The following is a 26,377-nucleotide window of genomic DNA, read 5'->3' as shown; positions in this document are numbered from 1 at the left end:
TGGGGTGCGGCATGGTTGCATGCAGTGGAAGTGAGCATAGTGGCGGGGTCTTGGGTATCGAAGCGGTCATAGATCTGTCTAAACTTGTGGTGTAAAAAGGTGCAGAGTTAGTTGCAGATGTCTTGGGAGGTGTGGTCTCGGTGCTGGGCCTGACAAACTCCTCGATGATGGCAAAGACTTCTTTGCTGTTTTGTGTGCAGTGGCGTAGTAGGGATGTGGGGGAGCAGACTGCCCTGGGAGACAAGAGTTTTGGGGGAGGCGGCCTCCCCCACTCGTACCTACGGCCGTTACAGGAATCCACCAGCAACCCCCCTCTTACATGCGGCTGCGAGCAACCAAAGGTCTAACTACGCCACTGTGTGTGCATTGGCGTTTATTCTGTTTTGGAAGGCCTTATTCTTTGTGGTTTTGAGGAAATGGTGGTGTGTGTTGACAGCAGCTTTGAAGGTTGTGTTGGTTTCTGGGGTTTTGCTGTTCCTCCACCGCTTAGCAGTGGTCCGGAGAAGCAAATACTGCGTATTTTAAACATGTCACAGTGGTTGGGATTGGCTTTACTAATAAGATTATATTTCTACCCAAGTGATCCATTTTTCTCAACATCAGGATACAAAAGGATAAAGGAAGTCTTGGGCGGTAAAAACAATGTTCTAACCTATTCTATGCTGTTTGCATTCATCTGTTTGATGACAGTTCATAGGTCAGACTGCAATATTAGGATTGAAAGTGCTTGGCACACCTATTTGTTTGTGAATGGGAATGCAATTTGCGATGCAGTCTATAGGCTAACAGATCGAAGCGCAAATGGTCTATTTCCAGGAGTGAGGGGGTCACAAAACAACCTGCCTAGTGAATAATACTTGGGCAAATTGCAATATGCAATCTCCTGTGAATGGCTTTCAGTGTAGATATGGAGACCTTCAAAAGGACAGCAGTCCTTCGTATCTCCCTTAGCTTTCATTTGCTTTTAATGTCTGTCCATTAAAGCCACAGGTACTAGTTTCAAAAATGTTTCCCACTTGCATCGGCGCTGATCGATAGCTGCAACACGAGGTTGCCACGCACAGCATGTAAACACCTCTCAGTTTCAAAACAAACACTTGTAGCCACACACCCTACACAGTGTAGCGGGCTATCCGTATGGGCAAGCTCTTCGGAGAGGTGTATTAAGCGCTATATAATAGTTAAATACAATAAGAAATCCAGGTTATGATAGCCCCACGAAAGGTGTAGAGGCGCCTAACAGTACTAGCCTTTACTGGTAGAGCAGAGGATATTTGTGGCGCCTTCATTTCTTTTCGTTGAGTAAATGGATGCGAAAAGAAACACCGGGCTGTTTATGTTCACAGACACAAGCAGTAACTTTGGCGTCACTGTATTTCCGCTGGGATTCTAACAATGTCTGGCTGGCTCGGGTGTGTGTTCTGTCAACGAACCGCATATCACGGTGCCTTTCAGTCTCAGGAAGCTTTCTCGGGCTCCTGGGGAGCAGAAAAAGGCGCGCGGAAGAGAGAATGCGGGCTGGCTCTTGAAATCTACAACATGACAAAGTTCAGATGGGGGTTGTAACAGGTAGCTTTGTTAAGGCCAGACTTCCAGTGCAGGCAGACGGCTGCAAGGAAGGAGTTCTCGCCCTTAATGATAATTAGAGGCAATAGGTATACCTATGTTAATTTTTTTTTTTTTACAACGAATTATTTTTCGGTCTCATATATTAGTAGTTGTACACCTTAACCCGACCATAAACTAAAAAGACTCCACTCCTGCTTGCCAACTAAAAGGGATAAATGTCTGCATTACAGAATATGTTTCTTCTACTGAAAGAAGCACAAACATTTCATGGAAAGATTCCCTGAAGACTGCCAGTATACCAGTTCAGCTAGAAATACGCATGTGCAGAAACATCCATTTGAGTTGTTTTTTTTGCAGATAACAACTGAAACTTTGCGATTCACCTCTTGGTCACCTTTAGTAAACTGTTTAGTGTGAACTTCCAAAGTGCACGTCGGCTATGTGCTCAGGTAGTAGGATTATGAAAAACAAAATAGTTATGTTATGTTATTCAGACTTATAAAGCACACCATCACCCCAAAGGTATCCTGGCGCTGAATTACAATAGCCCTTCTGTTCGCATATGTTACTGTGAGGTTTATCAATTCCTAAGGATGACGAGTGATCAGAACTAAACTTTTGGGAAGAGCCAAAAGGGTGTAATGCTTAAATACATCCCAGCCACTAGTAATTACTAGAGGTGCTCTCCAGTCCACTGTGCCACCGAGGAAAAGAACCACTAGTATGTAAAGTAGTCTTGTCCCAGTTCTAGTAGGAACCGTCTATCTCAAGCTGTCTTGCCCCATCTCCTAGGCATCGGAACACCAGCAACCCCACACAGGCTCCGGCCTCTCTGGGTCTCATCAGTGAGATGGAGTTGGACAATGTGGTACAGTCCACATCTGGACATAGCTGTCACACAATTCATCTCACTTAGAAAAGAAAAGCATCGATGAGTGGAATGCTTGTATTAGATCAGCAACAACTAATAATATAATGAAGTGTTTTTGGGAAGTGCACAGTCACCCATGATTTGGATCTGTAGACGCTGAAATAGTAGATGATTATTTGTACTCAACTCAGTGTTACTAATTTTCTCAACCTCAGCAGGATGAAAGGTTGAGTGGACCCACTGTGGTACAGACCTGTGACCACGAGGTCAATCACAGATTCCTTGAGTGGGTGCATTAGTCCACTGAGACACCTACCCAACTTAGTGAACTAATGTATTCACTAAGGTGTGCAAGTTATAATTACTTTAGAGCATCAGTTATAGTTACTTGAGATAACTATAACTAGTTAATTTCAGTGCGTTTTATTTTAAAAATATGTTTTAGCTGACGTTTTTCCCTAGCTATGTTTCTCTTAGCTAATTTCTAAGGTTTGTTTTGCTTTAATATGAAGTAACTTTTTATAAAAATGTCTAAATATAATGTCACTTTAACCTTTGGTTTTTTTTTTAGTAAAGTTCTATGGTTTTTTTATCGTAAAGATGTCCATCGCAGTGTATGGTTTTGGTTGGGTAAAGGGCATGGGCTGCAGCCAGACCCTGTAACAAGTCTGCGCTAGTGCCCAACCCACCGCTGCACACAGCCTTCATCTGTGTGAGGCCTGGGGTTAAGCGCAGGTCCTGGCATGCAGATAGGCTATGCGCCCAACCTCCACAGACATGCATGACTGACTATGTGATGTAATAATATAAAGGCTGTCATTTTAAGTAAGGCAGGCCTACTGACTTTGACAGGGGGCTAGAATACCAAAATATAAAAAGTGAGCTTATTGGCTTTATTATGGGGTCAGTACATCAACATATATAAAGCAGACAGATTGTTTTTGTCAAAAAGTCACTAATATTTGTAATCAAATGTATATTTTTTAATTTACATATTGGACTGTTAAAAAAAGTGGTGTTTATAATTTTGTATAAACCTTTATTAAAAAAACATTTCTTAGAATGTAACTTTGAAAACATTTCAGGCCCCTAGGGCAGGCGTAAAACCCACCACAAGGGATCCCTTTGCTCCAGCTGAGGGCATAGAGCATGAGCTTGGAATGCTTTAAAAAAATATGGTCATGTATTCATTCACCCAGGGGACTTACTGTTTTTTTATGTTGCTAGGGGGCTGCAGCACTCTCTGCAGCCTCCCACAACATTAAAAAAATGGTTGATGGTTCTCCTAACACTTTTAGGGGCACCATCGGCTCCAAAAATATATTTTTTAAGCTGTCACAGAGCATTATGGGGTGCTCCTTCTCTGAAGCAGTGATTAGTACATGAGCAGCTCCTGCAGCTCTATGATTATAAAATAAACGTTAAATATATTTTTGGGTGCACTGGTGCCCACCAGGGGCACCTACACTTTTTTTTTGTTGTGGCCCCTACTGGCTGCCTAGCCAGCGGCCATCATAGGTTTTTAAGAAGTGGTTACCTGAGGTACCCACAATATGGTATCTGTTGGGGGCGGTGTGGGGAACCTCAAGTTCCCCACAGCTCATGCTGACTCCTCTGGCAGGAGACGCCCACCTAAATTACACACCACCCGGCTCCCAGTCCAGCACCATACTGGGTACTTGCTCATGCCCAGGTGGGAGCAGCTTTTTTCCTCTACTACCGTCCGGTCAAGAGCAAAGTTGTATTTTCTGCCCGAGAAAGTGCGGGCAGGCTATGCACATACTGTCCTGAGCAGAAAACAGTAGTGTCCCTGAGGATGGGGTCCCCAAGAATGAATGAATAATGATTTGTAGAGCGAGGACTTAGCCCAAGGGCATCAAGGTGCTGTTTGACCAGGCTCCTAAGCATGGGCTCCCTGTAGCTGGTCTATGACTAGGAGAGAGGGGCTGGACAAAACCCCGCCCTCAAAAACAAGTGGCCCCGGAGCTGTCAGAGGCTTAGAGAAGAAGGCCACATGCCCTCCTCCACTTAATTTTGTCCAACCCCCACGAGCAGCCAACCCCCTGCCACATATGGCCAGAGGTCAGGCTCTTCATCAAACGCATTGGAGGATGCTAACCCCAGGTCAATATTCAGTAGTACATTAGGATCAGTACATAAATTTGAAGTAATCCGTTGAAACTCAATTCTAAAATAACTCAAGTGATGGGTGTAAATTCTACATTTGTTAAATATGTTACAAATCTAGAGCTTAGGCTGGACTTCTATTTTTCTTGGGCACCAAATTCAATCAGCATCTGGTGTATTGCAACCCTTTAAATGAATAGTTGTACTACAGAAATCAGTGCTCCAATGGTACCCAGACTGATTTTTGTTCAGTCTCTTTAACAGAATCTATAAATGTATCTTGTGTCTAGGCAGAAGCCAGTACAGAATGCTGAAAATTGGAATTAGGCTTGCTTGCGATCATCTGTGCATCACCATCTGACGGTATTGGTTCTAAGTCCTGGAAGGCAGCAGAAGGCTGTTCCTATTGTATTGTATTGAACCACTTTTATAGCTCTTTACATTCTTATGAAGAATAAAGAGGTTCTGTTTGGAGGACCAAGAAGCTACCTTAATTGTTGAGATTGGCTGTTAAGACTGAGGGTGCATACAATTCTATACCTCATCTTTCCAGGAAGTTACATTTCAACTGCAGAAACCGGACATAACACGTTAATCTGCAGATAAACCCCTGATGTAAAGTACATCACTTTTACAAAATGTCGTAATGTTTATTTTTGCCCCTCCCCCAGTCTGTGTCTTAGATAAAGAGTAAAGTAGGGAAACTATATTTCTTCCTCATGAATCGATCTCAACTGGTAATATTGTTAACTGTCCTATAAAGACTAGATCTGTGCAGAGTCAGATCACTAGGTGAGCATGCACGAATCAAACAAACACCCGGAAGTATAAACGTGCTGTTTGTGAACGAAATCAAGTGCACTGAGAACCTGACACAAACAGCTTTATAACTCTCAAATTGTTTACTAACAAATGCTTTGCAAATACCACAGATGAATAGGGAAATTAAAAGTGTTGTCAAGATATTGCTCAGGAAAAATACTACACTCATTGAAATAAACAGCAACTCTCTACCTGTGATGCACGGCCATGAGCCAGAGGATTGAAGGACAATATGTTTAGTGGTGGTGCTATGGGGTGTGCCTGGGAGTGGATATGATAAATATGCCTCCACGGTGAGAGGAGTTTGAGAACGGGGGGAAATAGAACATTATATGCATCGGTGTCATCTTTGAATGGCATTAATACAGTGATGAATGTCTGCACATATTATACACTGAAGGCATTATATGCCTGGATGTCTGTGGTTGCCTGGGGTAGAAGTCTGAAAGCAAAACAACAATTCCCGCACCTTATACATGCTTCACAGGTCTGAGACCTTGTAGAACCTGCTGCTTTCCTTCCCCAAACTGCCAAAGTGCAACTCAAAATACTGCCACTTCAATGTGGCGTTCCTGGAAAGAACTGAACTGTCTGAGGTGTTATCTACCACTTTAGACTGTTGCCCTTCACAAGCTCTCCCAGCAGTGTTTTTTTCTTGTTTCTCTCTCTCTCACTCTCTCTCTCTCTCTCTCTTCCAACTCTTTAAGAATGCTCATGATCTACCAGCAACTATGCCGGAAAAGCCCTCCTCTCTGCGGGACCCCTCCAGCTATCGTTCTCATGCATTTCAATTCAAGTTATTAAGATCTGTACCGCGAACATTTGTCAATACACTTCAGGCACTTCTCTTCGTCGATCAAGGCTAATAGCATTCCAGGGGTGTAGCAAAGTCATTACTGTGTCCCTATGTGCAGGGTGGTTTTAGAAATTAATTTGCACTGTCTCTGGTCTTCTGACATTTAAATGTTTTTGTTTCAAGTTATAGTTTTCAAATTAGGTTTAGTTTGATTTGAAACAAACCATTTAAACTAATAACAAGGAGATCCACAATTCATAAAGAAATTCGTATACTTCAGAGTTTCAAACTTTTCAGAAAATTGTAATATATTTTCACGAGTCTTGTTCAATACACAGCACAAAAAAATGACCTGTGAGGAATATTGTATCGGAAATTGTATGTATTACTTGTAAATGTGTTCACTGCACTAACTGCAAACATAAAAAGCCTATCCCAGGGACCAGTGAATTATGCAAAATATTTCACAGGTTCCTGTAAAATGAGGTTTATCATCAAATTGAGAGCCTTGAAACACTTGTCAGCGTTTTGCTATTGTCAGTGCCACAAGGACGACCAGGAATGGAGGACCAAATAATGACGAAGCATTATCTAAATGATGCCATAGTAAAAGTCAAACTATGTGGCATTTTGCAGCTTATTCCCTGGCAGTATTGTTTTGATACATCTGAGCTAATACACTATTTTAGATGAAGTCTGCAAAATTATGTTGCTAATTATATGGCAAAAGTGGTAAATACACAATTATGCATTAAATATCACAGTCACATAGTTATAGTGGCCCTAACCATTGTGCATTTTCTTTTTAAATCAACAATCTATAACAAAAAACCTACACGTTGTAATTCAAATTAGTGCCTATTTTTAGCTGCAGCTTGAAAAGAAAAGCTTCGTAAGTCTCTTCATTCTACAGGTAAAATGTGTTTTTAATAAAGCAAATTGTGTTGCTTTCTATAATTCTACAACCGTAAATACTTTCTATTCTCTTCTTTTTACTACATACAACCAAGCGGTTTAATCTGCATATTTCACTCATTACTTTCAACAAACATTTCTCAGTTTAAAAAAAAACATTTTCAAACAAACAAAATAGATATGAAGTGTAAAAATTATGTAAAATGGTTCTACATTCTTATCTTGGTGTTCTAGTGAGATTTAGAAACGACTTAATTTTTGTACCAGTGGCTCGCGATTTTAAAATACTGGAAAATATTAAAGTGTAACTATTTTGTATCTTTCCACACTACTAATTACTAAGTGTGGGGAAGGCCTATAACTCTAGAGAGGTGAAGCCTCAAATGGGTCAGAATTCTCCCGTACTTTACAATGGTAATAAATTGAGTAGTACATTCAAAGCATCTATATGTACGGTTGTGCTGTTTTTTTCATTTGCAGTCTTTCTTATAAAGGAGTTTAACCACAATCGAAGCATAGGAGATTAGTGAATGCATTCAGAATAATTTGACCTCGTGACTATGCCCCACTTATTTTACATTGATTTCAGAGAGGATTAACAACTGTATACAACAGTATTTTATCAAGTCAGTTACGTTGAAATTGACTTTTGTGTTATAGTAATAAATATGTGATTATTAATTCACTTCTTCTGAACAATGTTTAATTTTGCCACTTTTTTTTTCACTAGCGTTGCATGAATTTATAGCTCAATGAAATAAAATGTTTTTAGAAAAAGAGAAGGTGGTTCACAGTTTTTGTGGCTTGTCCTGAAAAGCACCAACAATGTCTTTGTCTCTCAGCAGCGCTACCCATGCACCAATTAGCACAAAAAAACAGTTGTTCTAGTAGGAAAAGACAGTTGTCTGTGGTCAGGGTGAAAACTACCATACAGTTGTAACCAAGTTCAAACAAGCATTTGCAATGCATTACGTCTCGCATTTGCAAGAGTATGAGTTATTGGCATTGTAAATGACAATGCGTTTTATTTATTTGTTTTGAAAACCTGCAAGCGGTGAGTAAACACGCACTTTGTACTTATAGTCCTTTCTTGCGAGAAGCAAGGCTGGCAGTAAAAGAGGCACAGTTACTGTCAGCCTTGCTTCTCATAAGCAACGACTATAAGTATAAAGTGTGTGTTTATGCACCGCTTGCAGGTTTTCAAAACAAATAAATAAAAGGCATTGTCATTTACAATGCCAATAACTCAAACTCTTGCAAATGTGAGACCAATTTCATTGCACATGCTTGTTGAGGTCTGAGACTGGGGTTACAGCAGCCATAGGAAGGCAGGGACCATGCCGCAAGACGGTGCGCTTCAAAAGTAGTAGGAAGGGAGGCGGCAACTGTAGCCAAAACAGACCTCGATCTTTGAATGCACAACAAATGTGGCAAGATAAGAGCAAGATTTACAGCCCTGTTTACAACAGAGCTCAGTAAACCACAAGCACTGGTCTACAGTGCTCCTTCATAAAGAAAGAAATAGTGCTCACAAGCTCTGAGTAACAACACATGTAACGCGGCAGTCCTTGAAAATGGGCGGAGCTTTTAAAGCCCATATCCTGAATACAGCATGACAGACAGCGCAAGCCCTGCGCAGGCGAGACCTTAATAGTAAAGCAGCCTCTGCATAGGGTTTATACAATTTATCTTCAGATACACTGATTCCCGAATATGAAACCATTTGGACGCTAGTTATTTGATTAAATATTTGCACTTATTGTGAGTACATGTGCATTTTTCCACAATATCTTTTACGGACAGGCAAAGAAAACTATCTCAAAAATCTCCATAGGTAGTATTACAAAAACAGTTCCTACTGAATAATGTACATCAAACAGAAACAGAAAAATACACTCAAGTGTTTTCACATTAAAGAGGTATATTCCCAGGTCCATCCTTATAGTTTGGCACGTTTATATAAATGCATTTCATTGAAGCCACAGAATACATAGAAAGTCAGTCTCTCATATCAGCCCACACAAGAAAGTCAGTCTAAATTAGGGTTGTCTTCCAGGAGCAAGGGTACATCCCCTCTACATATACACCACGATATTCTGAACACATTTCCCGCCCTGGTACTCCCTTTGTGGCTACCTGAAGTTACAGCTACCTGGCTATTTTGGAAATATCACTGAAGCGCATTCTTGATACATCATTGACTGACTCCACTACCTTACAACGAATAGAAAGCCACACTCATTGATTAACTCTATCTTATTATTACCAACTACTGATTTTTGAATGATTCCTCATTTTTTACACAGTCCAAACATTTAAACGTATCCTGATGTTGACCTCACTAAAAGTCGAAATACCATCAACAGCACCTCAACTGGACTTTTGTACTATTGAAAATTACTAAAGGCTTTGTATTTACAGTGAAGACAATACATATAAAGTCAAAAAGCTTTATTTCGATAAAATTCCATTATCATAAAAGCAAGTTTTTTTTAAAAAAAAAATTGGTAGTTAATAATACATTTGGCAACACATTTCCAGTTAATAGCAAAAAAGTATAACATTTACTAGAATTAATATTGTTTAAAAAGAGATTAAACAGAGTATTTAAGCTTTCTGGCTCGAATAGCCCAAGCCCAAAATAAAAATTTTGCTAGGGCACAGGCGTAGGGTACATAGCTGTCCGAAACAAGAATCCTAATTGCCACATCATGGCTCCTGGTTCCCAGTTGCCGGCACAAGTTCTTCAGCCACGCCCTTCTTGGATTGGCATATTCCTTGCAGACGAATAAGAAGTGGGCTAATGTCTCTGGGTGGGCTAAACATGATGGGCACAGATCAGTTTTATCTGTGCAGGATTTCCATGATTTGGTGAAAGTATTCAATGGCAAGGTGCCCGTTCTAAATTTAAAATACAAAGATCGGGCAAACGGTTTCCCGATTATGTCTAGGTAGGGTTCTCGTCTGGGACAGTCTTTAAACATTAAAAAATCCTCTGTGAGCCTACCAATGGATGTGCTAGAGTGCCTTTGGGAGCGAATCCAATCCCGGTAAAGGTTTTTAAGTACTTGTTTAGGAGGAGAGGTTCTGCTTGACCAGAAATCCAATAGGCCCAAGTTCGACAATAAGGTTTTCATGTCTGTTAACCATTTGACTCTGGCCCAGTGTGGTGACGCCATTATTTCTTCCAGGCCTCTGGCGTAGGCATTAAGTTCCTCTACCCGCCAAATACGAGCCCATAATAGGAGAGGACGGAATTTCGCAATTTCGCCAATCTGGGTGCAGCCAAGGTCCATAAATAAGGGTAAAAGTGGGGTGCTTTGAGGGAGGGACATTATTTGTCTACAGAAATTGTTCTCAGATTTTTGTAAAGCTTGAGAAGATGCAAAGCCCCAAAGTTCAGCTCCATATAGTGCAGAGCTGACACCCTTGGCAGCGTAGATCTCTAGGACTGTTCCTATTGGTTTGAACGAACTGGAACGTTGCTCCCTCAATAGGGCACCTGTGATCCTTTTATGGTTCAGCAGCATCTTATCTAGATGGAGAGTCCAATCCATTTTGTCTGAGATGCGTATCCCTAAATAATCAAATGCTTTAACCCTTTCCAGGAACTCGGTGTTTAGGATAGGGGGACGCACTTGCTGTTTAGGGGGATTAAGGACGAGGTATTTTGTTTTATTGGTATTTATAACCAAGCCCCGGTCAGTACAAAAGGTTTGGAAGTTGTCCAAGAGTTTCTGTAGTCCCATTGGGGTCTTGGAGATTAGGAGCGTGTCGTCCGCGAAGAGGAGGGTCGGTATGCGTACCCCCGCCAGGGATGGTTCGTCGGATGGTGATTTAAGTAGGTGCTCAACCACCCCATTGATGTACAAAGAGAAAAGGGTGGGAGCCAGAACACATCCCTGGCGTACCCCTCTCTCGACCGGAATACAGCCCGTTTTCTCCCCTCCAGAGCCCCACCTAATTTGGGCAAAGCTGTCCTGATGGAGCCTGACCAATAGGGATAAAAGATACTCTGGAAGCCCCATGTTGGCCAACACCTTCCACAACAAGTCCCTGGGGACAAGGTCAAAGGCAGTCTTTAAGTCGATGAATGCGAGATAAAGACTGCCCTTGCCTATCACTACCACCTTCCAGTAAATCATCATAAGCCTGAAGGCCTGCTCTATCGTACCGGTGCCTACTCTAAAACCGGCCTGAAAGTCGGTAAGTATTTTGTTTTCATCTACCCAGTTGAGTATCCTGAGTAGAATAACTTTACCGACAACTTTTTGGCTTACATCTAGTAAGCTAATCGGCCTGTAATTGGACGGATCATCCCTAGGGCCTTTCTTGTGGATGGGAACCACCTCTGCCCCCTTCCAAGACACGGGAATTGGGGCACCCCTACAGATGGCAAGAAGGAGGGAGTGTATTAATTTGCCCCAATTAACACCATCAGATTTTAGCAGGTCCCCGGGGATGCCATCTGGTCCTGCGGCTTTTTGTGGAATGATGGAGTTAATAGCATATTCTACTTCCTTCAAAGTAAAGTCAGGGTCACTAGGGAGATGAATATAATTAGTGAAGGGAGAGGATTGGAAAGACCCTCTTCCGTTCAGGTCGTTATGGCAGGAGTAAAGTTTGGAAAAATGAGCCTCCCATACCTCGCCCGAAATACTACAGGTTATAAGGTCGCTATCCGGTCTATTTCGTGCCCTTATGGTATCCCAGAAGGATTTAGAGTCTTTTTTCATACTGGCTTCCTTAAGGGTTAGCCAGTAGGCATCCTCCCACTCTCTTTTAGCTACCTGTAGGGCCTTTTTATGGTTTCTTCTGGCAATTTGAATTGTTAGGGACGACTTCCCTTTGACTGCCTCTATTAGGCATGATTTGGCCTTCCTGCATGTTGCCAAATACCAATCGTGTTTGCCTTTAGGTTTAGGTTTCTGTTTCCCTGAGGGCAGTTGTACCCAAAAGAGGTCCCCAATAGTTTTTACAGCAGCTTCAAAAATAGCGGTAGCCTTGTCTGCTGCTATGGTTAGATCAATGGAGCTAATTTCAGCCTGCGTGCCCTTAACCACTTCGTCTATTGTGGATAGTTTGTCGGTGTTACACATAAACTTACTCCACTTTAGACGCCTGGCAACAGTAATCCCCTGTGGGCGGCTTAGAGAGGCTGGCAGTACTTCAATGTGCCAAGGATTTTTTAGGGATAAGGAGAGTGGGTTATGGTCGCTCTCTATGGTATTGGTAATAACCATGTCGTTAACATGGCTCCAGAGGCCCCTATCCAGCAGAATATAGTCAATCCGTGTGCATTGACCAACTCTGTTAAATGTGGGAGCACCCAGGAGGTCAGATCGAGTGCGACCATTAGCAGCTCTTAATCCAAACTCCAGTGTGAGTGCATTTAGATGGATTGCACTGCGAGTCCAGCGCTTGATGGGTGGGATAGAGAGGGTAGGGATACCCCATCTACTATCCTCTTCTCCTAGGTCTGGTATTCCTTCTAGGGGGAGTGGTTCATATGTACAATTAAAATCCCCAGCTACTAGGATATGGCCATGTCCACTCTGCTCTCTCAGCTGAGCCTCAAGCTCCATCATTGTGGGTGAAATGCACCCATTTTTTGTTCCCCTGATGTAAACATTGTAAAGGTCAACAGTTATACTTCCCCGTAGGCCCAATAGGGAGACACCAAGGATATCCGGGGTTCCTGCCTTCTTGGTGGTTATCCTGCAGTTAAGCAGGATACTTATCCAAATAATTAGCCCCCCCGATGGCCGCCCCTTCCCTGCCTTGGATTTTATTGCTGGTGTGGAAAAGGTGACAAACCCCACCCGGTGCAGTGGTTCAGTGGCCCATGTCTCTTGAAATATACAGATTTTATGGGCTTCAACCAGAGCATTCCACTCCGGGAGGCCTAGTTTCCTTGAGATCCCAGCAAGGTTCCAACTAAGAATTTTTAACTCGCCATGTGCTGAGTTTCCGTCTGGAATCACAGTACAATGGGGGTTGGATGAAACTACACTATCCCTAATTAGTGTAGATGATGACACCTCTAAGTTTGTAGGGAGAGATGTGCCCAGCACTGCATCCTTCATGGCGATATTAGCATGAGGGAGGTCAGTGTCTGAGCCTCCCTTAGAAGAAAGTCAATCAACCTCATCCAGTACACAGTACCTATTTGGGTGGGCAAACTGTGTATAGGAGGGGTTAAGGGACAGAGATGAAAATGGATCCTGCCGTGGCTGTTGCCATTGATGATGATTGGCAGTAAGTGGTGGCTGAGGCGGTTGTTGCCACTGCTGGGTAGGTTGGAAAAAAGGTGGTAAGGGGTGGAAAGGTTGTTGCCACTGGGGGCCCACATGGTGCGGGACAAAAGGTGGAAAGTAGGGAGGCTGCTGCCAGTGGTTAGGGGCATATCGGGGGGGATGTACAGGCTCTTGATTACTTGGAATGATTGGCCGGTGGAAGTTGGGTCTTGTCGAGTTGGGGAGGAAGTAGGACAAGGGGAGTGGTTTGATCTGGGTGGCAGGACCGCTGTTAGGTGCATTACAAATAAAAGTCGCAGCCCCCACATCCCTGAAATTAACAGTAATTACATCCCCTGGTATTGTTTTCTTACCCCTACCCACCCAATCCCCTCTACGTACAGTGAGAATTTCCCCACTCATACTACTAGGTAGTGGTTTATGTATTTGGAGCCACTGTGCACATTTATTTCTTAACTCTACAAAGGTCTCTTTAACTCCTTCCTTCAGTGGGGGGACAGCAGTCAACACAACCACAAAAGGAGAAACTTCTGGTGGCAGACTAATAGACTTGTAGCGGGTCTGCCTTGGCTTAGGGGTTTCAGAGTTACTAGTAGAGTGAGAGGCTAGGATATTCGTAGGTTTCCCTTTGGGACCCGTAGTTTGGGAGGTGTTAGATTTGGTACCAACGGCTGATTGCTGCACGGATGAAGGATTGCTCACCGCTTTTGTATTGGGGATAGGTGGCGGCTGAGCAAGGTTGTTCCCTGAATGGGGAGAATGTAATGCAGCTTGGTCCTTGGAAGATGGCAAGATGTTCGCTTTACCAGTTATGGGCTTGATGACCTTGGCTGGCGGTTGGGGGTTGGACGGTAGTTCCCCGTGCCCTTGTTGCTGGACAGGCCCAGGCTCATTAGACTTGTTGGGCCATTTAATATTAATGAGCGATGTTAGCCTATCGAGTTTAGAAATCAAGGGTTTGATTTGGGCCGCTATTGTGGCTTCAAGATCATGCTTGAGATCAGTGACCATGTTTTCGACCCAACATGGAATACCAGGCGCTGTATGTGGAGTAGGTGTTATCAAATTGTGGTTACTAACTTTGGCTTTAGTCTTCTCCTTGGGTTTAGACTCCTTAGTTTTGGGCTTAGTCACTACTTTTGTTGGAATAAAAGTGACCTTTCCCCTGGAATCACTAGGCACATGAGGAGTCGACTTGGCAGTTAACCCATCCAGGCCCGGCTCCGTCTCTCTGGGTGTCCGACAGGCTTCTAGGTCTGGGGTCGCCTCCAGATCCACAAAGGACGGGTCCGACTCCGAACAGGTAACCGACAAGTCAACAGCACTCGGTACTGTAACAGTGCCTATAGTGGTCAAGGGCAAGGGCAAAGAGCAATTATTCGAAGCTTGCTGAGAGGGTGAATTTGCATTTGCAAAGGAGCCCAGGGAGGAGCGCTTGGCGTTCATGAGGTCCAGGGAGACTCTTTTCTCTAGGAGTACAATGCTCTTATCAATTGTCTCATTTACCCGTGAGATGAAAAGGTCAATGGGACCAGTCACTTGCGCTACCTCCGTAGCTTTTTTGGTACAGCTTCTTGTTTTGTGCCGCATGCTTGGCGTTGGCAATAAAAAGTGCTATACCAGGTGTTGAAAGGCTGTGGCCTCGAGAAGGCTAAGTGGCAATCGGCCTACCTGGATGGTGGTTTCAGGGCGATGAGACAGGGATTCGGGGCCTGGGCCGTCCTCTGCCGTCCTTGAACGGCCTTAAACGGCCCGCTCTTTGCCCGGTCTTCGCCCCGGCCGTTGCCCCGCGCGCGTCCCGCGTGCGCGTTACCCACGCAAGTTATGAAGGCAGGGCAGGAGAAGGGGGCGGGAAGAGGACCAGCTGCGGCCGATCCCCGCCGCTCGGAATGCTGGTCCTCGCAGTCCCGCCTCTACCCTTGTCAGCAGGCTGTCAAAGCCCAAAGGGCGCGTTGGTGCACAATGCACAGGTAGAGATTAAGGAAGTGATTCTCCCAAGGAAGTCTTGCCTACGAGCGGCACCCGCGAAGCGGGGGCCGCGAGGCGTTGCAGGAGGGTCGGGCAGCAGCACTCAGGGACAGCGCTTCCTTGTATGAGGGCTCACCGGCGATATTTGCTGTGTTGCTCCGAGACGAAATTCTCTTCTCTCTTTGCACGGCGTGCACAGTACTTCAGCTACAATACATATATCTTTCTTTTGTTAGCCGTTTGGTTTTGTCTATACATTTTTTTTAATGAGAGCACTGAGGACTGCCTCGTTTATGAGATTGTCTTTTACAAATCTAGTATAAAATATTAAACCTAAGCGTGTGACTTCAGAGTCTAACCTTCACATCATTTCTAGAACTATTATGTCCATAGGTTGTATTTGTTCTAAACAAATGTATTATTTGAGTACTCGCACAGGGAGTACAGGTAGGGGCTGTTTAGGAGTTTGCATGAGAACTGCAGGCTGCATTAGGACATTATTAGTCATTAGGCCCAGGGCTTTAAGTGGGCCGGGTCTCAAGGGGTCTGAGCACCGGCAGTTTTTTTCAGGGGGCCTCGAAACGGGTCTCTATCGGCCTCTGTTTTGAGCCCTGACACAGGCAGTCCGTTTTTTTCCCAGACTGCAGTGACAGCTGTTTGTCACTGCAGTCCGGAAAAAAGTGCCAGGGCGTAAAACAAAGCCTGATAGAGACCTATTTCGAGACTGTAGGCTCATGGATGTGCGCTGCTCACACTGCTCACTTCTCAGTAGTAGAGAAGTTACAACAGGACGTCATGCCAGGAGAGCGTTGTGGGGGAAGGGAAATCCTTTGAGACTCATTTTCTTTCTGCATTTCCCTTCTCTTTCTGAAACTCAGGAACAGCAACATTGTGGTGGGGTCACCAGGGCTTTAATTGGAAGCGTTGTCAATATTATATACAAGTTATAGTTGTAGCTTATTTATCTTCTGCAAGTAATAACCAATGACAAAGGCAATATCCCTTACTTAATGTAGGTATGATGTTACTTGTATCAAATATCTGGATGCAATGACGGAAACAGCAAAATACAAGTCGGGCAGCACACTATGCTAAGCACAGATTTTTTGCGTAAGTGATTTAAAGCCACGCCCCTAATTACACTGACCACGCCCCGTTGAGACCCCCCAGTTTTTTCATCCCACTTAAAGCCCTGATTAGGCCCTAAATGAGCCCCAGGAAACCACTGTTTCTTTACTATTGGATGCATTACCAAGGTTCCTTTGAGCGTATTTGGTCACTATTGTTTCCTCTACATGCCTTTCCAGGGACATCCCAACAACAGTACTAAACCAACGGGTTCAGCCTTGCGGCTTTTTTTTAGTCACTGATTCCCATGTGGGTGGTGAGGCAGGACCACAATTTGTTATGAAGCTCTTTCCCCTCCGTCCAGTGTGTCTGGAGCACACTTACCCTACAAATCCTCGAAAAAAATCGAAAGTGTTCATGTTTACAGGAATAATAGGGGTAGGAACGAAATCCTACAGGTCTAGGCTTAAGCCACACTACTGTGGAAGAATGTTGGCCTGCTGTGTGAACTGAGTAGTTGTACTTTTCTTGTCTAAACCGCTCTTCCCCATGAATGATTCCTGTACTTGAATGGGACTTGTACAGGGAGAGAGGATACGTATTCCCCACACATTGGTGTTCATCCCTGCATTTATGAAACATGTGAGTAGATTTATGTCTGTGATGGCTCTGGCCACGATCCAAGCACACATTTCCAGTAGGAGCAGATGCTCATACAGTTCAGCTGGCTTTGATGCATCTTAAATTGCGCATGCACAAGTTCCTTTCAAAAAAATTCCAAACATGCACATTTTGATATTCCCACTTTATGCTAATGCTCGTTCAAAGAAAGGTTTAGTGAACTGGGCTTTTAAACATTTGCAGACAAAGCTGGGGGTTAATTTTCCTACTTTAATCTTCTTAATGTGTTTAGTAGTAGAGCTATTTTTTCAATCTCAATTGAATGTACTTAAGGATTTACAATATTTTCTCCCTTTACTCATATAACAAATAAATATGTTTTCTTAAGGTTCACCTTTTGACCTTTTGGTGGTATTAATGTAATACAATTTTACTGTGTTATTCTTTCGCTTATCTGTACATTACATTTGTTGTTGCTCAAAAGTATTGCATTCGTCTTGGTTCATTCATCTCCGTGTAAACCTGTTTGAACTATGCCTTGAATTGAGCCCATCCTACCAAAGAGCGATGAAGTGGCCCTTCTAGGAGCCCTTGGTCCGAACCTGTTGCTTATATTTAGATGTATTCCCTACTGAAGGTCAGGCACCTGCCATCTCCCCCACCTCTACTTTACCAGAACCATCATTGGGGGCTGGCTCTTCTGGTCATTCAGTGCACAGGCGGGTGGGGGGAGAAAGTCCACCCTTGGAATAAGAATGACAGTCAGATTTACCCATAAGAAATCTCAGCCCCAGAATGCATTGCAGTATCAGGTCAGAAAAAAACAAAAGCTCAGAAATTTGATTTCATAAAGACTATGTCAGAGTATGTAGGGAAGGACGTAAAGGACACACTGAAAAGCAGCCACTATGCTCTGTAGAGTGTGGTGCAGGGTGAGGGGGTGACTATTTGCACATCCAGTGCACTGCAATGCAAGCGGTAGATAGGAAGTGCCCCTGCTGGATGGGAGATGCCAGCACACCGTATGCACTGCAGAGTCAGGAGTATGAGAGAAACACTCCTGGAAAAGGCAGCCAACCACCTAACCTCAAGCACTGCACAATCAGGATAGGGTGTGGTGTGGTGCCCGGTGGGTAAAGATGGAAGGACACACCATGCATTAACAAGTGGGAGAGATGTATCCCTTAGACAGGACTCTCGGTGCATCACATGCACTGTATCTTCAAAGAGGGACAAAAGGAACTAAATATGGGGAAGGGCTATAAATGCACTTCATGCAAATCAGAGGTGGGAATAGTGGCTGGGATATTCTTTTTAGGGCATCACAGCGACTGGCAGGCCTGCAAAGAATAATGAATAGATTGGTGCCTTGTTGGTCTCTCAGAAGAAAAACAGAATGAGTTGTACAGGGAGGTGCACCCAGTAGATCACTCAGGCGCTCCACATTGAGTGGAAGGGCTTTGGAAGTTGTGTGGCTCATCTCTAAACTCCTGTAATTTCGTGTAGGCTAAGGCGCCACAGAGGTGTTGCCTGGTGGGGAAAAAAAGTTGCCTGTAGCCCTATGTACTACAAATGAGGGTATAGAAAAGGCATATATATTTTGTGCTTACCAGTGGCCCTTAATGAATTCACATTGAGCATTAATGAGGAGGCACTCACTGGAACAGTGAGTCAGCACTCCTCTTCTGCTGAATAATAAGGAGTGGAGTAGCAAGTGCCTCTTTTCACCTGCTAACACAGAGGCAGGGGCGTAGTGGAGGCATCTGCAGCCCTCGCAGTGCAGGGGTCACCGGGATTTCTATTTTGGAGGGGGTCCTGTCACTCACTAAGCCATGCCATTGCTTGCCTTGCAGAATGTGTGCAATGGCATGGAATAAGAAGTAGTTAAATACTCTGGAAAGCCACTCTGCTTTCCAAAGCAGTCCCTTGCAGCGAGGGGGTGATGGGGGTGGGGTCAACCATTCAGCTGGCCCCCATTGAGCCCAAGAACAATTAATGTTTTTTGCGATCTAGGAGATGCTGGGGTCCCCATCACATTCTGCAGGGGGCCCCATCATTTAGCGTTCCACCACTGGCAGGAGCAAAGAACACAGGACAGAGTATCCTCTTTTTGAAGTGAAGCAGGGTAGGTTATACGTCAGCATTTAAGGACATAGCAACATAATGTTGCTTCTAATGTCATACTGTGTGGACAACACTCCCTGTCCTTACATTTTACCGCTTACTTGAGGAGTCACCAGGCAGAGTTCAGGGGAGGCTATGGCAATCCCTCTAGTCCTGCCCACAGTGAAAAATAGCTTCCGGAGTCATCATCTGGAGGGTATTCTGGGCATGCCGGAGGCTCTGCTTGCATGGGTGGATGCCTCTTTGAGAATTTCTATTACTCTTTGTTTACAGTTCTTCTGACTTTTTGAGTACTATGATTGCATCTAGTTCTTGTTTGTTTCAATATATATGCATTAGTTGTGGGCATTGTTACAGGGTGAGTCTAAAACAACTGGTTAGGATCATCCAGTGGCCTCTCGGAAAGCCTCAAAAGGCGACCTTGGGATAAAAGAAATAGTGTGCCCAATTCCTGGCTGGAGAACTCAAATACTAGGCAACTCGAGCCTGGCGTTGTATTGTTCTTCGTTACTTGACGTTATATCTTCCTGTAAGGTGGGGTCCAGTAACAGGTGAAGCACAAAAAGACACCAGAGGGAAAAAAATCGGATTAAAAGTAACGACTAGGGTGGGTAGTCGGTGATGGTGACCGCGTACTGACTGCCCTGGATCGAATGTTAGAAACCCCAAACCGGTTTTTGATAAACATGCAACAAAATCCTTACTTTCCACAAAAGACAACTCTGGAGATAGTTTATTTCAAGTAATGCATTTCCATAGGGTAGTTACATGGAACTGTAGCTATAGTATAGCAACGTAAGGACTATCTGCCTCTGGGATGAAGGACACGGGGGAGGTGCATGTGTGACCTACAGTTGTCAGTCTCCCTCAGTTGTCCAGTCTCTGGGGCAGTGAAGGGCAGGGCTGGCAGGCAGGATACACCTCCATTCAGCTGATCAGAGCGCACAGTCACTTGCAATTCCCACAACTACTGAGCTACCCTTACAGTTTCAAGATCAGAGGGAAACAGAAGCGCTCTACGGTTTGTGCCGTGGAGCAGACACTAGAGTCTGCGCCGCTGCTTTGCTTTATCTTCGGAGAATAAATGGTATTTCATCCAGTTCAGGCCTGCAGCTGCGAGTGCGGCGGCACTGCTGTCAGGCCACATACAGTAACTGGCCTACAGAAGTTCCCCGCGGGGCCTGCACAGCGTGTCCGTCTCGATCTGCTGCGAGTCCTGCCAGCAGCCAATGTCGGTGCCCCGGGCCTCAGCGAGAGGGTACTTTGAACCCGCACTTCTGATTCCTATCAGGATCCCTCGGCTGCTGCCAGCGCCTCGGCCTGGCGCGGGGCCTACACTAACAGCGCGCGGGCTGGGGACGCGAGAGGAAACACGCAGCAGTCCCTGCCCTCGTGCTCACGGCCCAGAGCAGGACGGGCCTTGGATGCTCTGCAATTCCCGTAAGAGCAACATGGCCCTAACGGGCTTCTAGGCCACATTTTCAGCAGTGTGTGCTTTATTTTCCAACGAGTTTGTAGCTTCGGGGGTTAAACCCGCCCCGTGAGGGGCTGATAGCACTTCCATATTGCACTATAGACTAGGAGGGCTCGGTACGTGGATTTCTGCTGCCTGCTGCATAACTCTTTCAAGTAAAATGGCACGCGACTGGACACGGGTGTGCGCAGCTCGCCATCATGTGCAACGGACTCGTTGTGCTACTTCCCCAATAGAGCTTTCAGCAGACACCTGAGTGGCGATTTCGCTGTCAAAGGATTTAAAACTTCCTGGCAAAGTACTCCAAGTGGTAATTGCCGAAAAATTGATTTCAAATATAATTTTCCGCTGCAGAAAATTGTAGGATACTAGAAATAATCAAGAACGCGACAGTAATACCGAGGGATTCTCGTAACGTTAGGTATTGTAGAGGACATATTTCGGCAGACTGTCGCTGTTTATAAAGTCTTGTAATATCGACCAGCGGGTACTTTGTTTCAGCCGTTTGTCTCAAGAGCATCGGCTGTGTTAACAGGTGACTCTCCCACTTGGGCCGTATTTCTACACGTGCGCTACATTGTGTCCCGCGTCCTGTTGTAAACGGTGAGCAACCAGGCGCATCTGCAGAGATCTCGAGTGTCTAGCGTCAGGCGCCGTCATGGCCCCTCTCCATATATTCCCTTATGTGTAACAGGGTCTGCTTTCGGTGTTCGATTTCCCTTGCATTCTGAGAAGAGCATCCTTAATGTACATTGCATAAACGGGATAAACTACTCACGCCAGACAGGAGGCAACTGGAGATCTCTGGGCACCTCTGACGTCACCTACATAGCAGGCTGACGTCACCTACATAGCAGGATGCAGTCACCCTCGTACACCCACTGATCTACCTGTCTGGAGGAGGAGCCTAAACCACAACACGGTAGTCGAGGGGCATCAGGTCCCGCCCCCATCTGCTCCAAGCTCCGCGCAGAGGGTGTGAGCGCTGGCCTGGCCCCTGTCACGACTGCAGCAAGCTCCTGTCAAAGGGACCACGCACTGGTCCTAACCTGCCTGCTGCAGGCAACACGCGTGAGTAAGAGCACTTCATGCGTCCAGCCTGGAGCCATCTCTCCACCCACTCACTCACTAACACACACCACACGTGGGGAAAGTGCAGGCAGGCACACCAAATACCAGCAGCCCAGGAATCGCACGCAATTAGCTCGGTCTCACTCCATTACCCCGCGCGGCAGCCAGAGTCACGGCAGGAGCTGCTGGTCTCTCCTTGCCAAAAGCCACCACAGACACCGGACCATAACCATGGAATGTGTTTAATGCTGCGAAAGAGCTGCTGATCTGTTGGAGGCGGGGGATGGGCTGGCATACTTACTGATTAGAAACATGGAGCACGAGGTGTCTAGGTTTTTCTTCGCATACGGGGACTTTTACTTAGCCTGTTTTAAATTCAGCAAAACAAATAGACGCAGTGAAAAACGGAACTGGCTGGACACTACCTTCACACCTGATAAGGAAGATTTTCAAACGTTTTCTCTACGAGTACAACTATGAACTTTGCACAAATGTTACAACAGACAAACACGAGGCACATTTAGACCTCCACAGTTCCGATATGTGAAGCCGGGGCTAACGGAGTCTGCTCTGATACCCCATTCACCTGGTGGGAGAGAGACCCCCGCCTCACAGCGGCATGCTATGTGCGTGGGCAGCATTCACCGGGACAACACACAGGGGGAGGGGCGGTGGAAGTAATGGATACCATCCCGTTAGCCAAACTCCATTTGTCTCGCACAGTGGAACCTACAGTATCGGAGTAAATCTGACACTTGTTCCATTTTATTCTCTGCACTGGAAATTGAAGGCTCGGGCGGAGAGATCACAGCATTCGCCCTTATTCCGTGCAAAAAGATCAAACACGCTTCTCGTCTCCTGCTCATCACCGGGAGCAAGCACAGTTCTTCAGTTGCAGCAGGGGGTGAGAGGCCACTCTCAGTCCGACTTATAAGAGGCGCACAGGGTGTATGGAACTCAGTATACAAAGCACGCATTCTGAATGCCTTGGCTCGCCTGCTACAAAACCACAAGTGCTCAGAGCTAGGGGCAAAGCCAGAAACTTGCACAACTCCTCCAGAGCTGAGCAGACCCTGTGTCAGCGGAGGTCTGAGCAGATCCCCTCACGAACAGCGCCCACCCCATCTACGACCCACTTTCACATCACATCTCACGAGACACTTACTTACAAGTTCACAAGTTGAGACAGTTTTTTCACTCGCCACAAAATCCTGCAAGGGACAGGCCCGCTAAAGCATTTTTGTGTATCTTCTGAGAGAAGGCACAGGAATGAGTACCAGGTCATCGCCTATGTATTTATAAGTCATCCACCAACTAACATGCCCCGAGGCAGGGACCTTAAATAGTTCAAAGAGACAGTAGCAATACTCCGTTTTTTTGTATTAGTTTTACTTTCCGGCACTTTCAGGCATGCGTCGAGATGGGACTGTGCAAACTACAAATACCAAATAAGGAGCTTGTTCGCACTGCCGGGGTTCCTATTCTATCATTAGAGGGATACTGCTTACCCTAGTGACAATTCGGTCAGCGCCACACAAGTCGGAACGCGATATATATTCTTTATTTTATTGGCACAAGTAACCGCACCTCTTACGTGCAGAATAAGAGTTGCCTCCTATCGGGGTTATCGCTCACATATTCTTTCCGTGGGGCATGTTATCAGCCCACAGAGGCCCCACTTGCGAGACTGTCTAGCTCAGTGGCTCCCTTAGGGTCCGGACCTGCGCTGCACAATGAAACATGATGAACACTCCCCGTTGAACAGGGCTCGCCACTCCCCCTCAAGCACTCAGGGTGCGCGCCCGTGGGTATGGCTGTCAACACCGCTCGCACGTTACACAGTAAGAGCCTGGGGTAGGACACGCACTCATGTCCCAGGGGCGGCAGCCAGCGCACACAGAGTACAGTGGCGAGAGCTGGGACAGGCAAGGTGACGGGGTGATGTTGCCAACCCTGTTCCAAAAGTAATTAAAAAATAGAGAGGAGTGACTTACCCCGCTACAGCCCGAGGAGCGGCTGCAGCTCCTCTGCTCCCAGCTCCATCTGAATAGAAGAGTTCTCGAGTCTGGCGATGAAAACAAGCACAACTGTTTGTCAGAAGAAGCCAGAAAGCAGCCCGGCCCCAGACAAAACAAACCTGAAACAAACCCAGCCCAGATAAGAGTGGACTTTGGCTACAAAAGGCAGAAGGTAATTTACTAGTGATAAATACTCATTCGCTCCGCATTTACCTGCCATTCGATCTTTCTTTGGTTTTATATCTCTGTTTATATCTGGGCTCCTTGAATTTTATTTGTACTTACTGTTTTTTTTGTTTCAATTGTTTTCCATTCTCAGTGCAAGGATATCTCCTTGTATTGTTTACTTTTTCCACAACCGATTTTCTTGTTTTGTATTGTCTTTATTTGTTTTATTGTTTGATATGTGCCCTTATCTCTTACTTTATTGCGTTGTGATATTCTCGATGTATTGCTTCCCTTAACTGTTCTGCTGTATTTCATGTAGTTCTTGCTTTTTACCTCACTGCACTCTTTCCCCACATTGTTTTATTATTCCATAACCTTCACCTGATGTATTTTAGAACAATGTTTTATGTTTTTGCTTGTACTTTTGCGAGCTGTTGCTTTTCCCTTTGTTACGCTAATCAGCGTTTATAAGACACATAATTAATTAGTTCCTTTCATTCTCGTCGCTTTGGGTTCTTGGGCAGACATGTTATGAATTTGCGCCTATCCATTCCTGGGTCTAACTGAGCAAATTGTCAACCTCCTGTCACCTGGCTTTCATATGTTTGGCTGAAGTGGTTTGCAGACTGAACATTTTCCACTAGGAAGTGCTTCATTGCTTTTCCCCCCATAGGATTGTTGTCCAACTTGGAGGGTGGAGGGGCTTCAATCCACATTTATATGCTGACACGCTAGCGCTCTGCCTGTGAACAAAGGAGTTATCAGACGCAATCTGACAATTCAAAAGAGTTGCCAAATATATTTTGATGCCCTGGGAACTTCTGGGGTCCTACCCAGAAAATGGGCTTAAACATTGAAAGAAATGCACATACTAAAATAATAGACAGTAATGAATGAGTACAATAAACAGAATCATTTTGGGAATGACTTGCCTTCCAGGGTTCTGTTTACTGGAATTCATATGGACAATATGTTACGTTGAATATACATTTAAAAAACATTTTGGAGGGAGTGCAGGGTGAACATAATTGCTGTTTAGAACTATGCAGCGGATGCCTCTTGGTTAAAGTGATGTGTGGATATCATGAATGTTTGCATTCATTTGGCTTTCAGTTATTGAATCTAAAATCCGGAGAACCTAAAATTACACAACCTCTGAATTGCAACTTCCACAGTGATTTTAGAGTAGACACATAGGCATGGAATTAGATAGTCCTAACAGTGCATTTTGTAACTAGTGTGCCATGACCATTGATGCACAAATGGGCACCCTTACAACGTAAAATACAAGAATGCCCCCGATTCAAGTTAAGTATTATGAACGAGCCACATTTTAGGCAAAGTGCGCCATTCACTGCCCTGGGCCCAAGGGCATCTGCACATGCTGCACTACTAATAGCTTCACCCCTGTTAATAGCAGAAGTATGGTGGTGTCCTACACATAACAAGCCCCTAACCCCCATTTCTGTATGGAAGTGCTTGCTGTCGGAATAAGTTTAGATAAACACAGTTGTCAGTGGCCTCAGGGTTCATGAGGACAGATATCAGCCAGTTGCACAAAACCACATTATTTAAAGGGTCATTCTCATTTTGGTAGCCCAACGTATGGAGCAAAGTCGCTACTCCTGCAGCTCCAGCTGTAACCGGTTTGGCATATTCAGAGAATCCCACCAGGTTGGCAGTTTTATTTCCACCCAAAGCATCTCCTATGCCCTTGAGGGAGCTGTTTTGACCCAAAAAAGTGGGATTCTCCCCTCCCCCATTGCAATGGTACCATTAGGCATCTGACGGCATGTTGTGAAGGATCACACTGCAAGATTACTTCTCCTCACGAGATGCTTGATTAAAGCACAGGGGTCGAGCATGACTGCCCTTTTTACCAGCTCCGCACAGCTGTCAAAGACTAGAATGTAACTGCTCCCATGACAACAAAGGAACGTTCAGACATTCCGAAGTCCTTCAAAGGAGCACATTACAATTCAGGGCTATATAATAACTATAACTACATTACAACAGAACACTTTTGCCGTTTTTGCCATTTTCAAACCTGGTGTCTTTGATTGAAAAATAAATAAATAAATATACTTGTTAGTCTGGAAGATTTTACCCATAATATATTGGACATTGGAGCATTTACTGCTCCCAACCAGAAGAGAGGGGGGTGTCAGAATTCCCTCCCAAGGTAGGGCATTATTTCTTATATCATGTCGATAGGTGAATTTGTAAAAGTTTGCTTGATTGCAGAGCTCACAGAGACTCAACTGATGGAAATCTGCAACTCCCTACATGTTCAATCAATGAATCAGGGGAAATTTGAGCGCACTACTTCCCTGAGAGGGTCTCAAGGCGCTGGTGGATAAGGGGGGAGCAGCTCCTGTCAGTTGTAGAGCCAGGTCTTGAGGGTGTACCTGAAGATGTGTAGGGTTGGAGCGCATCTGATGCTAATCAGCAGCTTGTTCCAGGTCTTGGCAGCCATGTAGGAGAAGGTTCTTCCACCCGTTCTTGCTC

The 26,377-nt window shown here is 44.9% G+C and overlaps 1 protein-coding gene across 4 annotated transcripts in view; it reads right to left on the bottom strand.

Annotated features, from left to right (window-relative positions):
• Positions 1-23,752, bottom strand: part of GULP1 (GULP PTB domain containing engulfment adaptor 1) — a 2,138,858-nt gene extending 2,115,106 nt beyond the window's left edge. For all 4 annotated transcript variants that reach the window (XM_086955346.1, XM_086955349.1, XM_086955345.1 and 1 more), the window contains exon 1: positions 23,678-23,752. The gene's annotated coding sequence lies outside the window, so the exon portion shown is untranslated. The remainder of the gene's footprint in view (positions 1-23,677) is intronic.
• Between the last annotated feature and the right edge of the window lie 2,625 nt (positions 23,753-26,377).

Source organism: Lissotriton vulgaris, chromosome 2_1 (assembly GCF_964263255.1).
Source record: "Lissotriton vulgaris chromosome 2_1, aLisVul1.2, whole genome shotgun sequence".
Lineage (NCBI taxonomy): Eukaryota > Metazoa > Chordata > Amphibia > Caudata > Salamandridae > Lissotriton > Lissotriton vulgaris.
The sequence above is the reverse complement of the archived record's forward strand: the minus strand, read 5'-3'. Positions and strand labels throughout refer to the sequence as shown.